We start from the raw sequence: 12034 nt of genomic DNA on the forward strand, positions 1-12034 counted from the left end.
ATCAGTGGATCGATGGATCGATGGATTGATGGATATATGACTGCTTCTTTGATCTACATTTTCAGTATATCTAAGAAGGCTTCTTTCTTTGTCAAACTTGTTCTAAAGAAATTCTCTGTCTAAATTTTATTAGACTGCTTCTGGATAAACAGAAAGCAATAGCATGAATTTCTAAAGTGGCCTGGCAAAGGTGAATAGAGTTGTTTGATTTTAATGAAGACTGTAATGTTGGATGGGGCTGATAAATGTGAGTCCTCACATTTGCTTTTATTTAGTAAAAAAAATGAAGCAAAGTCAGCATATTTTAAGCACCATAGTCTTAGCTTTTATTTCCTGATTACCCATGACCTTTATATAAAATGAAGACCAAAAAGGCCTGTCCCTCAAAGAGTTTACAATTTGCCTGAGCTTAGTGCTGATGTGTACTGTCAAGGTGAGTTCTCAGAAATGTACACCTGATCATGTCACTCCTCTCTTTAAGGAGGAAATACACATAGATCTTTCAGAACTTCCCATTTGCCTTCCAGATACAAAGAGCTTGACAAGAAATCAAAGCCTCTTTGATCTGCCCACTTCTCAAGCTTTGCCACTTAGCATTACATATCCGCAAACCTAAGCTTCAACAACGTTACAGTGATTGGAGTTTCCCAAGCAAGTCCAGGCCCCCATGTCTTTGCATACCCTGCTTCTTCTATCTGGAACATCTTTCCGTGTGCCACTCCCTGGCCACTATTTAGTCATCTTTCAAGATTCATTTCAAATTTCACATTTCATAGAAAACTTTCCCTGAATACTCCTCATGGGAAACTCACCATACTCATTCTTATGTCTCCAGTGAATATAATCATACTCCATTCTGAGCACCCATAACACTTTGTTGCAACTACTAATTTGCAAATCTGTGCATTCCTACTGTGTCCAATTCATTGTTTTGTCTCTAGAGTCTAGTACAGAACCTGGCATATGGTAGGTACATGTAACTATTAGTTTCTCTTCCCTGCCCCATCCTTCCCTTCATGGCCAAAGTCTTATTACCAGTAAGGGAATTCATGAGCGTTCAACTCTGAGACCTACCTCCTGTGAAAAAACATAAAGAATTGGCATCTTAAAGTAGCTCAATGTGTTCTGTTAATGCTCTTCAGCAACCAGGAAGTCTAAAGAAAAGGCATTATACGTTATATGTGACAACACAGGTCCTAGGGGTGTGGGGGGAACGGGTGCCCACATATATCACAGGACGTAGAACATCAGTGACTGCACGAAAGCAGAACCCATCTTGGGTGGATGCTCTGGTGTGCTTCCATATACCTCCTGGAGTCTGCGCGACTGATGGCTCAGCTGCTGAGTACCTCTCTGGAAATTGCCATCATTCTGAAGGTCATCCCAGTTCCTTAGCTCTCTGTAAGATTGGCTGAGGATTTCTGCATTGCCCCAAAGCACTGCCTTCACTCCCTCACTGGGGTGTCTCCTACGAGCACTTCCCAATAAACTTCCTGCTTGAAAGTCTCCATCTCAGAATCTGCTTCCTATAAGAGCCCCACCATAAAACAGAGGGCTTAGAATGTGGTAGAATTTCCCATTTGTGAGCTCATGGAAAGTGCCCTATTTAAAATATTTCTCCCATTGCTTTGTGTTTGGAAGGCTTTGGAATATTTTTAATTCTGTTATCTAAATGCTTCCCGGGAGTGACATCTGAACCTCCTTTTAGCTGAAACAACCAAATGAATGAACAAATGGACCCTATGTTTTCAAACGTTTTGTTTCTTTTCTATTTATCTATTTATCAACAGTATAACTCCAGATCATAACTTCAATTCAACGTGAGTGAACCAGTGTTAAAAAAAATGAGCTGAAATACTTATTACCAAAAAAACAAAGAAACATGATTTTTCTTTTGTTAGGTCATGCACTTTTACTGCAAAATAAATATACAATGTTTAATCCTGGTTTCTTATTCAGTTATTGAAAATAGCACATGGAGTCCCATTACCTTCATGTGCCCCAAGAATAGAATCTACTCTAATCTCTTCCTTTTAGTCTAAGAAATAAGGAAACTGAGAAAGGAAGGAACAGAAGCCAAAATGATGATGCTTCATCACCAGGACCTCCATCCGTGATTATCACACCTACAGGTAAACTGAAGTAACCTGCTGATGTAAATGAATGTGCTCGTGTTCTTTTTAATTAATTAATTAAGCTCTCTCTCCTCTGACATAAACTGGTTCTTAATTTAAACCAGCAAAACATCAAGGCCAGAGGATCAGTATCAACCTGTTGACTGGCTTCAATATTTGAAGTGCCAGAAGGAAAACAAAGTCTTCTGCAATGGTTTTATGAAACTGTGTTGATAAAGATGGCTTTGAATGGAGGCGCATTTACACTGACACAGCTAATTTAGAGCAAATCTGTAAGGTAGGCAAACTGTTTTTGGAAGCCTCCACAGCCTTTAAAAAAATTACCCCCTTTACCTTCTTTCTAGACTCTTCATTCTTCCAAAGGACCCAGTACAGATCTGCTACTTTGCCCTTCTTTTCTTCCTAGGAAGACAAATCAGACATAGAAGCATGTCTGGGAGTCTGTAAGAAATTCCCAAATCATTCAAATACCTAAAAAGCTTTTTTATAAATACAGATGTAGATTCACATCATTAGATATTCCAACTCCTCCCCAGGTCTGGGGTGAGGCCCTGGAATCTGTATGCGTAACAAGTACCCCAGGGGCTTGGGATGATCAGCTAGATTTGGGAACCACTAATATGTGAATTTCATTCTTATCAAGCATCGAACACTTCATGATTAGCCTTCTTGAAGGATTTGCCTTTTAAGGAGCATCTTAGAGAAAGGCAGTGCTTAACTCAAGGGAATAAATCAGAGTAAACAGTGGCGAGGATATTTGGGGTAATTGGACAATCCATGTCCAACTTATCAAATCAAACCTCACAGAAGTCATCTACTCCATCTGCCTTTTGAGGTCCACTGAGGTCCTTTGTGTCTGTCTCAATGTCCAAGATAAAGGAGAAGCAGAAGAGAATAGCTGCCTCTCTTCCCTCCCCTGCAGCTCCCTCTTCCTCTTTATCCTCATCCTTTCTCCCTTCCTCTCTCTCATTTCAGAGATTTATGTACTAGTCCTTTCCTTCCTGAAAAAGAAAAACAATCATCACAAGATGCTGTAATTTATAAAGGAATTCAAAGGACAAAATTAAACTAAAGAGCTCAAAATTAAACTGTATACATAAGGACAGGGAACCTAAAATGGCTTGGTTATAAAGGGCTGCCAGAGGAGGTGGCAGTCACTTCCTCATGACTAACCCCAGACAAGTGGCCCCCATGCTCTGAGATTGCGTGCGTGCGTCCTCGCTGCCCACACTCTGATACAGGCAAACAACACTAGGTCCTGGCACCAGTTGTCAAAAATAAACTGGGAGCTCTCAGAGGGAAGACAGTCTTTGCATGAAGACACACCATGGGGCTCGGCACGGGGAACAATCTCAGTGGACACAACTGGCCCAGCCCCGCCCCCCCAACCAGCCCCTGAGAAAAACCCAGCCAGAGTTTGCTGCTTCAGAACCTTAAAAGGGATGACAAAGAAGCAATATTATCAGTTCCCTCTGTGATCGTCGTTTTTGTCTCGGGATTTTAAGGAGAGACCAAGCCAGCCCCGATGGGGGTTAGGAGTCAAGAGCCTTTAATTTTCCTGCATTTGACACGTGGGTTCAAAAAAAAGTCCCCACAATTTTCTGAGGATATTTTTCTCTGCATCTTGAGCTCATGGGTAGTTTAAGGGACGATTAATCCAAGGGCTTGCTTTACCTTGTTAAAATATTACATTGGAAGACATGTTTAATGCCCAAGAATCCTGCTGACCCTCTTTATTAAGCTCTTTAAAGAAATACTTTAAACAGTGAGCAGAGCTGAATATTACAGTTTTCATTTAAGCTCAAGCTTCACTTTACTGTCAGGGTGCTTACAATCAAGGTTAGATGATCCCTGAGGACATTTACACACAGGCTCTGTAATCTATATGTTATCCCGAACTTTTCCAAGGATAGAGAAACGGGAAGGGTCAGTAAGGAGAGGAAAACAGCTGAGTTGCCCCACTCTCTCCTCAACCACACTAAGTGTTCCTTAGAACAGGATAGAACCCAAACTAGCAAATGTTTATGAAGTGTTTATTATGTTAGCACTGTTCTAACTCATGTAAACCAATGATATTATGAGGTGGGTGCTATTGGGAACTCTGTTTTACCGATGAGGAAACTGAGGCAAGAAACTTGCACAAATAACTTGCCCGGGAGCCACTGAAGTCCACCATGTGGTCATTCAGGGTATCGCTAATTCATCAGATCTCCCCCAAGGCGCCTCCAGCCCTGAAAGACACTACCTAGCTTGTTGTCAGCATGCCATCCTTCCTTGCTGAACTCTAATCTCTTGCCCCTGTGCTCCCTCTTTGATCTCAAAGCCACGTATGATCCAAAGGGAAGTCAACACATCCCAGAAGGAAGAACTTTCCTTGCCTTCAGAAGAAACTGCTCTTTTCCTGGTTTTTTCCTGAGTCATCTTGGACAAGTCTGAGCCTCCATATTCTTATTTTTAAGGAGGGTTGTTATGAATCTCCCATGAGTTAACATACGTGAAAAGCAAACTGTAAATTGTGAAATGTTGACCAACATTGATCATAATTATTAATAAAATGTGAGACATATTCAAAAGCAATGAAAGAAAACACGACTGGTTCTAACACAGTCAATATATTTGGTGGAAAACCAGGTTATGTTGACAGTTAAATAAGGTAATAGAACAGACTAGGTTATAAATATATTCCTAGGACCCCGAGTCAGTAATATTGAAAGCAGGTAATGAATAAATCTTCGTGATCATCATAAGTTATATCTGTATAATACTTTATAGTTTATAGAGCTCTTTGGTGATGGCGTTTACTTTATTATATAAAGTTATGTAATATAGGCAGAGTATTGTCAAGTGGAATGTGTGAGCCAGGAAAATGATTGCTGTGGGCAGACAAATGCAGATAAACATTCACTGCAGTGGACTAATTACAGCTCCTCGGGGCATCCTGAGCCCTTAGAGTAACCTGACTGACTTTTTGAAATATTGTAGTAAGGGAATGAGAATATTAGAGGAATCTCAGAAATATTTCCCCCATTCTCACTCCAAGCCCTCATTTTCAGATGTTTTTGTGAGAGAGTGGTCCTCTAGGAGCTATATGTATACTAATTCCTGCTGTCTGTGTAACTCAGCAATCACCAGGCTGAAAATAAAGGCATGGCAAGTTCACAACTGGTTTCCCAGGACCCTTTATGTGTGGACTTCCGGATGCTTTACAGGAGAAAGGGTTTCATTGAAGGACCCTAGGAAAAGAGGATTCATCCCACAGTGGGAGGATCATATATTTTAGAGGGTGCAGGCTCAAGCCTGCTTCATGAGGAAGTCTCTCGAAGACCTTTAACGCTCAGAAAGAACAAGGACCAGAGAATGACAAGCATATCAGTTAGGGTGTTTTCAGCTGCAAATAGCAGAACACTTAACTAAAAGGTGTGGTTCAAACAATACAGATATTTATAATGTCACATAATAATTAAATGTGTCTGGTACGTAATAGGCTTTGTAGAAGTATTAGCTGTCATTACTGCTGGTAATAGCAATAATGATTACTATTATTACCATCATTATAACTTACCTTACTTATAAGGTAAGTCAAGGCAGGGAAATTCCAAGTTGGGTGCAATGGCTCAGGGACCCAGATACTATTCTTCATTGTGCTCTGGCACTCACAATGTGACATTGATGTCATGGGGAGCCTCATGACCCCAAAAAGGCTGCAGTGGTTCCAGAGGTCACATGCTGACAAATCATATACAGAAAAGAGAAAAGGGATGCTTCTTCATTTCTAGGAAGAGAAACCTTTTTCCAAACTCTTAGCAAACATTTCTTCAGGTCCCATGGGTCAATATTGAGTTACTTGCCTATGCACTAGTTGTAAGGGAGACTGGGAAAAGAGTAACTGGCATTTCCTGTAGTAGGAGAAGGGCTTGTCCAATAAGGAAAGGGAGAGGGAAGCACCTGGAAAGGCAAATAATAATGTCAACCACCCATTATATTATGCTAGTTCTCCCCTCCAAACTGCTCAGAAAGGGTAGGGGAAGCTGACAGTCCTGTAACACTGGGCCTTTCTTCGGAGGTAGGGAATTCCTAAGAGAGAAAAAAAATGCTTTTGAACAACTTGAGGTGGGCATGAGGAGCTTTATAATTTGGAGTCAATCTTTTCCCTTCTGTCTATGTTAGGAAAGAGATCATCATAATAGGAGGAGCAGAACCCATTAGGAAATGGCAACTTTTGTAATGGAGGCTCCTGCAGACAGAGCAGACCACTTCCATCACAGCACCCACCAGAGCCCGTCACACAGACAGCCATGCAGGGCAGAAGGACTCCAGAGGAGAGGGACTCAGCAGGAATTCACCACCACCGGAGGACAGGGAATGATCTGTGGGAGCCCTTCTGACCACACCCTTCACTACCCCATTGCCTTGTAAGCCCTGGTGTCCAGAGAAAAAGAACAGATGAAATGGAAGAAATATACCAATCCCTAGGAGAAAACATTGCTTTGTGGAATCATCCCACGGCAGAAAAGACTGGACATTGAGGCAACCTGGTTCAGACTGATTATTTTGAGGAAGCAGACATTGGGGTTGAATTCCTATGACTCTAGAGTGAAGTGCTACTCTAGTTTATTTCCACAATATTCACCCTTAAGGTGTGTTTATCAGGGATTTGTCTACAGTCAGGCTGAGCACACTAATGGGGAGTCTAGACCTCAGGGAGATCCAGGCAAGCAGTCGACTGAATGATAGCCTCAGTACCAACTACCACAATGTAAGAAGGACTAAGTCACTGGGCTATGGGCATGAGAGCACATGGCCCCTGGTTAAGAACTAAGGCTCCAGTATCAGATTACGTGTCAATTCCCATTTATTATATGTGTGAATTCTGGCCAATTACTTAACCTCTCTAAGGCTTAATGTCCTTACCTACAAAAAGAGAATAATGAATATACCTTCCTTAGAGAGTTGATGAGATGATTAAATGAATTAACACATGTACGTTTCTTAGAATACTACTTTACATATGTAAATATTAGTGACTCATTATTAGAGGGCAGGTGAAGAGAAGATCTATAACCAGTCTGAAATCAAACAATGAATAACTGACTTGATTGTGGTAAGTCAGTTAACCAAAGGACCTAATGCGAGGGGGTGGAAAATCTTGGGGGTACAACCTTTTTTGCCTGTGACATACATTAGTGTTGTTGCATTAACTGGGCTTTTATAAGGCTACTTCCCTATGTTGGGGATGAAGGTCAAACCTCTATGGAACAATTTGGAATGTCTCTGAGATGTGCAGGGCAAAGAAGCTGAGCTGGAGAGGGTTGGATCAGTTGCAGTGCTGACACAACTCCTGCCAACCTGAATGGAGACAAGGCATGTGTACCTTTTAACCTCCCTTATGCTTCCTTGAGGAACAAGACCTGTATAATGTAAGGATGCACATGGAAATGAGGGCAACAAGAATATCTGTGGAACCTGAAGGTACCTGAAAGATTAGGACTCCCAGAAAAGGAACAAAGCTCATGAGCTGGGAGATTGGCTTGGGATCTCAGGCAATTCTAGATCCCGATTACCTTGTACCCCCTCAGCTCCTGAAGTTCATAGAATTCTACTAGTATAATGAGTCAGCTTTTTACTGTCTCTCCTTGAACCTCTCCCACTGCGACAAACAACTACCTGTGGCATCTGGTTTCCACTTACTTATCACTTTGGTTTACTCAGGACTTCTGCTTACCCACCATTTCTGTTATTGACAATCTTTCATGCCCTTCTGAATTTGCCTTCATTCTCTAGGTTTCTTTTCAGAAATTCTGACTTGTTCAATTTAGTCTCCATTGTTCTGGTTGAACAAAGTTCTTGCTCCACAACCTCATAGCTTATAGATTGTCTTTGGCACAATGGCCACATCTGGTCTAGTCAGCCATGGCCAAGAAGACAAACCAAGGTCACATGGTGCCAACGGGAACATCTTTGCCTGATGAATTGCCTAGCACCTTTCTTCAACAAGGAAGGAAGGTAGCCTCTGAAAGAGGACCCTAGACTTTGCAGGCACCCTGAAGCTTAGGCTATCCTCCGCAGCAAGTTTCTCGAACTAGAAACAAGAACTAAGTAGGAAGAAATCATCTAAGACCTTCAAACTCAGAAAAGGGTTGAGTTTTAGTGCAGAAAGGACTTTGGCATTTGTCTGAACATAAAAGGACCTTCTGAGGGCCAGGAACACAGACAAAACCAGACAATACCAAACCAAGCCACCTAGGACACTAGGAGGGAGGAAAGCCATACCTTGGTACCAACTTTACATTAGAATGAAGATCTCTGGGAGTTTAGTAAGCATGTTGATTACTTCTATTGGGATAGGAGATAACAAAGCTATAATTCAGAGAATTTATTATTATTGAGTTGTTCGTTTTTTCCATATATTTTAAAATTTTCTTATTCCTCACTTTTTAATCTTCATGTGTGAAAATTACAGCCTATCTTACCAATGGTGAGGGACAGACAAATGTAAGGGAAGAGAGATACATGCCCAGTGTGAGAGTCACAGGGAGAAGGCAAATCTCAGGACCTGTGTCCCTCATCCTAGAATTTGTTCTTTGGGGCTCTTATTTGTTTTGGGTTTCGTTTTACACAGCCAAGTGTGGCCTACGGAGACATGACAACTAAATATACTATGGTATCCTGGATGGGATCCTGGAACAGAAAAAAGGCATTTGGTAAAAACAAAGTAAATCCAAATAAGCTATGGACTTTAGTTAATAATGTATCGATATCGGTCCATTATTGTAACAAATGTACAATATTTATGTAAGTGTTAATAATAGGGGAAACTTGGTTTGGAGGTGGTGGGGAGAGGCATATGAGAACTCCCTGCTTGAACTAGCTGCTCAATTTTTCTGTAATTCCAAAACTGTCCTAAAAAATAAAGTCTATATATTTTTTTTAAAAAGACCCATCCCTAGCAATACATAATTCAGACACTTATCCAGTTCACTTGAGTGGCGAGTGAGTCAGGACAGTGCAAATACTTCTATATAAGGATAAAAGATGAATTATGCAACGAGAAGAGGATTGTGAGAGAAAACGTTAAGATCATCATTTGTTGGGCCACGACTTGACCTCGTCAACAATCAAGTATCCAAATTGTCATCCTTTACTCTTCAAAATGCAACCTTAACTTACTAACAGAAAAACTTAATCAGGAGAAACAGCAGGCTATAATTCTAATGCCATGACTCTGTGCTTCAAATCCTCATGATGGGTTACTTAAAAAAATAAGAGTAGAACGTGCCAAACAGGTGGTACTTGATGGAGGGCTGGAACACGACAGTGAGTTCCTCATAATGAGAAAGCTTCTAACAAAAGCCGTTTCAGACATAATCAGCTCAGGAAAGAAACTCGGCAGAACAGAATGAACATTCTAATTCAATTTATATTATTATATTGATGATGCAGTTACACAGTGCTTTTTTTCACCAACGCTGTCAAGCATATCAGGCTAAGTTCTGCACAACAGAATTCAGAATGTTGAAAAGGAGAGCTGTCCTGTAAAATTCCTCACCTTCAAAAGTCTTTAAGGAAACCCACAAAACCACATTTTTGGGTAGATATGACTCAGGAATTGCAGCTGCCTCAGGAGAAACGTTGATCAAGATTTTACTTCTCGTTTTCTTCCAGCTGGTTCCTGAAAGAGAACTGCCGCCCCAGTTTCCCAGTTGTTGTGGCCAAGGATGAGAAAGTAAAAGCCCAGCTCGGTGTTGGACACGCTGGTGAGCCTCGCACAGAGGCTGAAGGTGACAGCGATGTGCTGATGGCAGCCCACGCAGAGTCCATTCTGCTGCCCTGCCCTGCCCTGCTGCTGGTTTCCGAGTATACTCTTCTGTCTTTATTAAGGTTATCCCAATTAATATAAGCTCTCTCCAATCCTAGGGTAAGAGGGATTCTTATTTAAAAAAATAAAACAGACAATTTCACAGATGTTCCAAAAGCCAGAAATGAAATAGAGGCAGGCCACGAAGGAACAGGAGATGGGGGGAGAGGGGGTGATAGCAAAGCTATGCCTTCCATTCCCCAGTGGGTCCCGCGGTCTCTCAGCTCCGTTCCCCTCTGGCATCTGCCTTCCACCCCTTCCCTCTCTGCAGGCTGCCTCTCAGGCCTTATTCTGGGCCTGTCCGCTCTGCCGCAGCTCAGCCTGCGTGTGACTTTGGCTGGTCCAGCGCTAACTCTGGATTCTGCTCTGCACGGCTTTTCGACTTAGGCACTCACCACGTGGCTCTGCCTTTCAGTGTCTCAGTTCCAGGGCCCCGGGGGGAATGTCCAGGATAGCGGGGGTCCACTTACCTCATCCAGGGACTGAGGGTAAGGAGAAGGTGGTGGGGAGAGTAGAGTCCCTGCGAATGGAATGTGAGAAGGCAGGAGGTGATTGACTTATCAGCGTCCCCATCTCCCCTTTAAAACCTTATATTATTATGCTAATAACTTGCATTCCTTATATAAAAACAGAAAACTAAGATAAGCAAACATATTTTTAAATCCATCTAATCCCAGATAGAACTACTGTAAACGTTCTGGCACTACTTTTCAGAATTCTAAAAATTCTATATTTCTGTGTATGAATTCATATACATGTTAATATTTTTATAAGCAAAAGCAAGACCACTTTCTACACACTACTTTAAAATCTGCTTTTTCACTTAAAATTATATGTGAGTATATTGAATATATATCCGTGCTCATGAATATAAATCAATAAATATCATTGTTAACTGCTGCATAATATTCACTTTATGGATATGCCATAATGAAAATGGGAGCTTCTTGTTGATATTTAAGTTGTTTCAATTTTTTCCTTGTTATTAACAATAACACTCCAGTCAACATACTTATATCCAGATGTCTGTACAGTCTCCTGAAACTTTCCTTAGTATAAATTCTTTCAAGTGGATTTGTTTGGTTAGAAGACATACAACATGTGACCTGAGTATTTTGCACAAATGTGGCTCTGATATACATTTCCATGGGTGCTCTATCTATATGATGTACCAGTTTCTCCATATCCTGAGTACTATGTTTTTACCTCAGTTTCTCCTTAACTGGCTTATTTTTCCCCTAATTTGCCATCCATGTGGCAACTCCGTCTAAAGTCATATGAGTTATAGGTCCCTTTAGAACAAGGATACCGCATCTGTGACTCTCCGTGGCCAGATGTTTCATTTGAGAAAGGATTATTTTTAGTCTGAACTTTCTCTTTCTCACTGTTTTTGTAACTTGCTAAAATATTTGTATTGAGCATCTGCCTTTCCTTTACTGGCTGAGATGAATCCAGAAGTATAGCTTTCCTTCTCTATTTAAAGCTGTCAAATATACCATTGCCAGGTTTAGCTCAGAGAATTTACAGAATATTTATATTTGGTCAAATAGCACAGGCATACCTGCTGAAAGAAATTGACAGCCTGGTAAATTATCTGAGGGTCTTATACTGAATCAGGCTTTGCCAAGATGGTATCTGCTTTTTGTTTAGGGGAAATACATTCATTCACCTACCCATTCACTTACTTATTCATTTATCCATTCATACTTCCCAAGGAGAATTAAGCTGTAAGTCTCTGAACTCTCTTAGGGGATACTTTTTGACAAAGTCATCTTCAGATAGATCTTTTAATATTACATAGTTTACCAACAAGGACAAATGAGAAACAGGTATTTATGCAACAAATTCATGTGATCAATGACAAAATATTTTAATGATTTTTAATAAAAGCAAAACAAATATGAGAAAGCAAAAAAAAAAAAAAAAAAAAAGGAATCATCTGTAATCATATAATCCAAAGATAATCAACAGGAGCAACACATTTCTTTCTATTTTCTGAGTCTTTATCTTTAACAGAATCCCAAATAATAGCTGCCAAAGAATC

The sequence above is a fragment of the Balaenoptera ricei genome, chromosome 17 (assembly GCF_028023285.1).
Source record: "Balaenoptera ricei isolate mBalRic1 chromosome 17, mBalRic1.hap2, whole genome shotgun sequence".
In the NCBI taxonomy this organism is placed as follows: domain Eukaryota; kingdom Metazoa; phylum Chordata; class Mammalia; order Artiodactyla; family Balaenopteridae; genus Balaenoptera; species Balaenoptera ricei.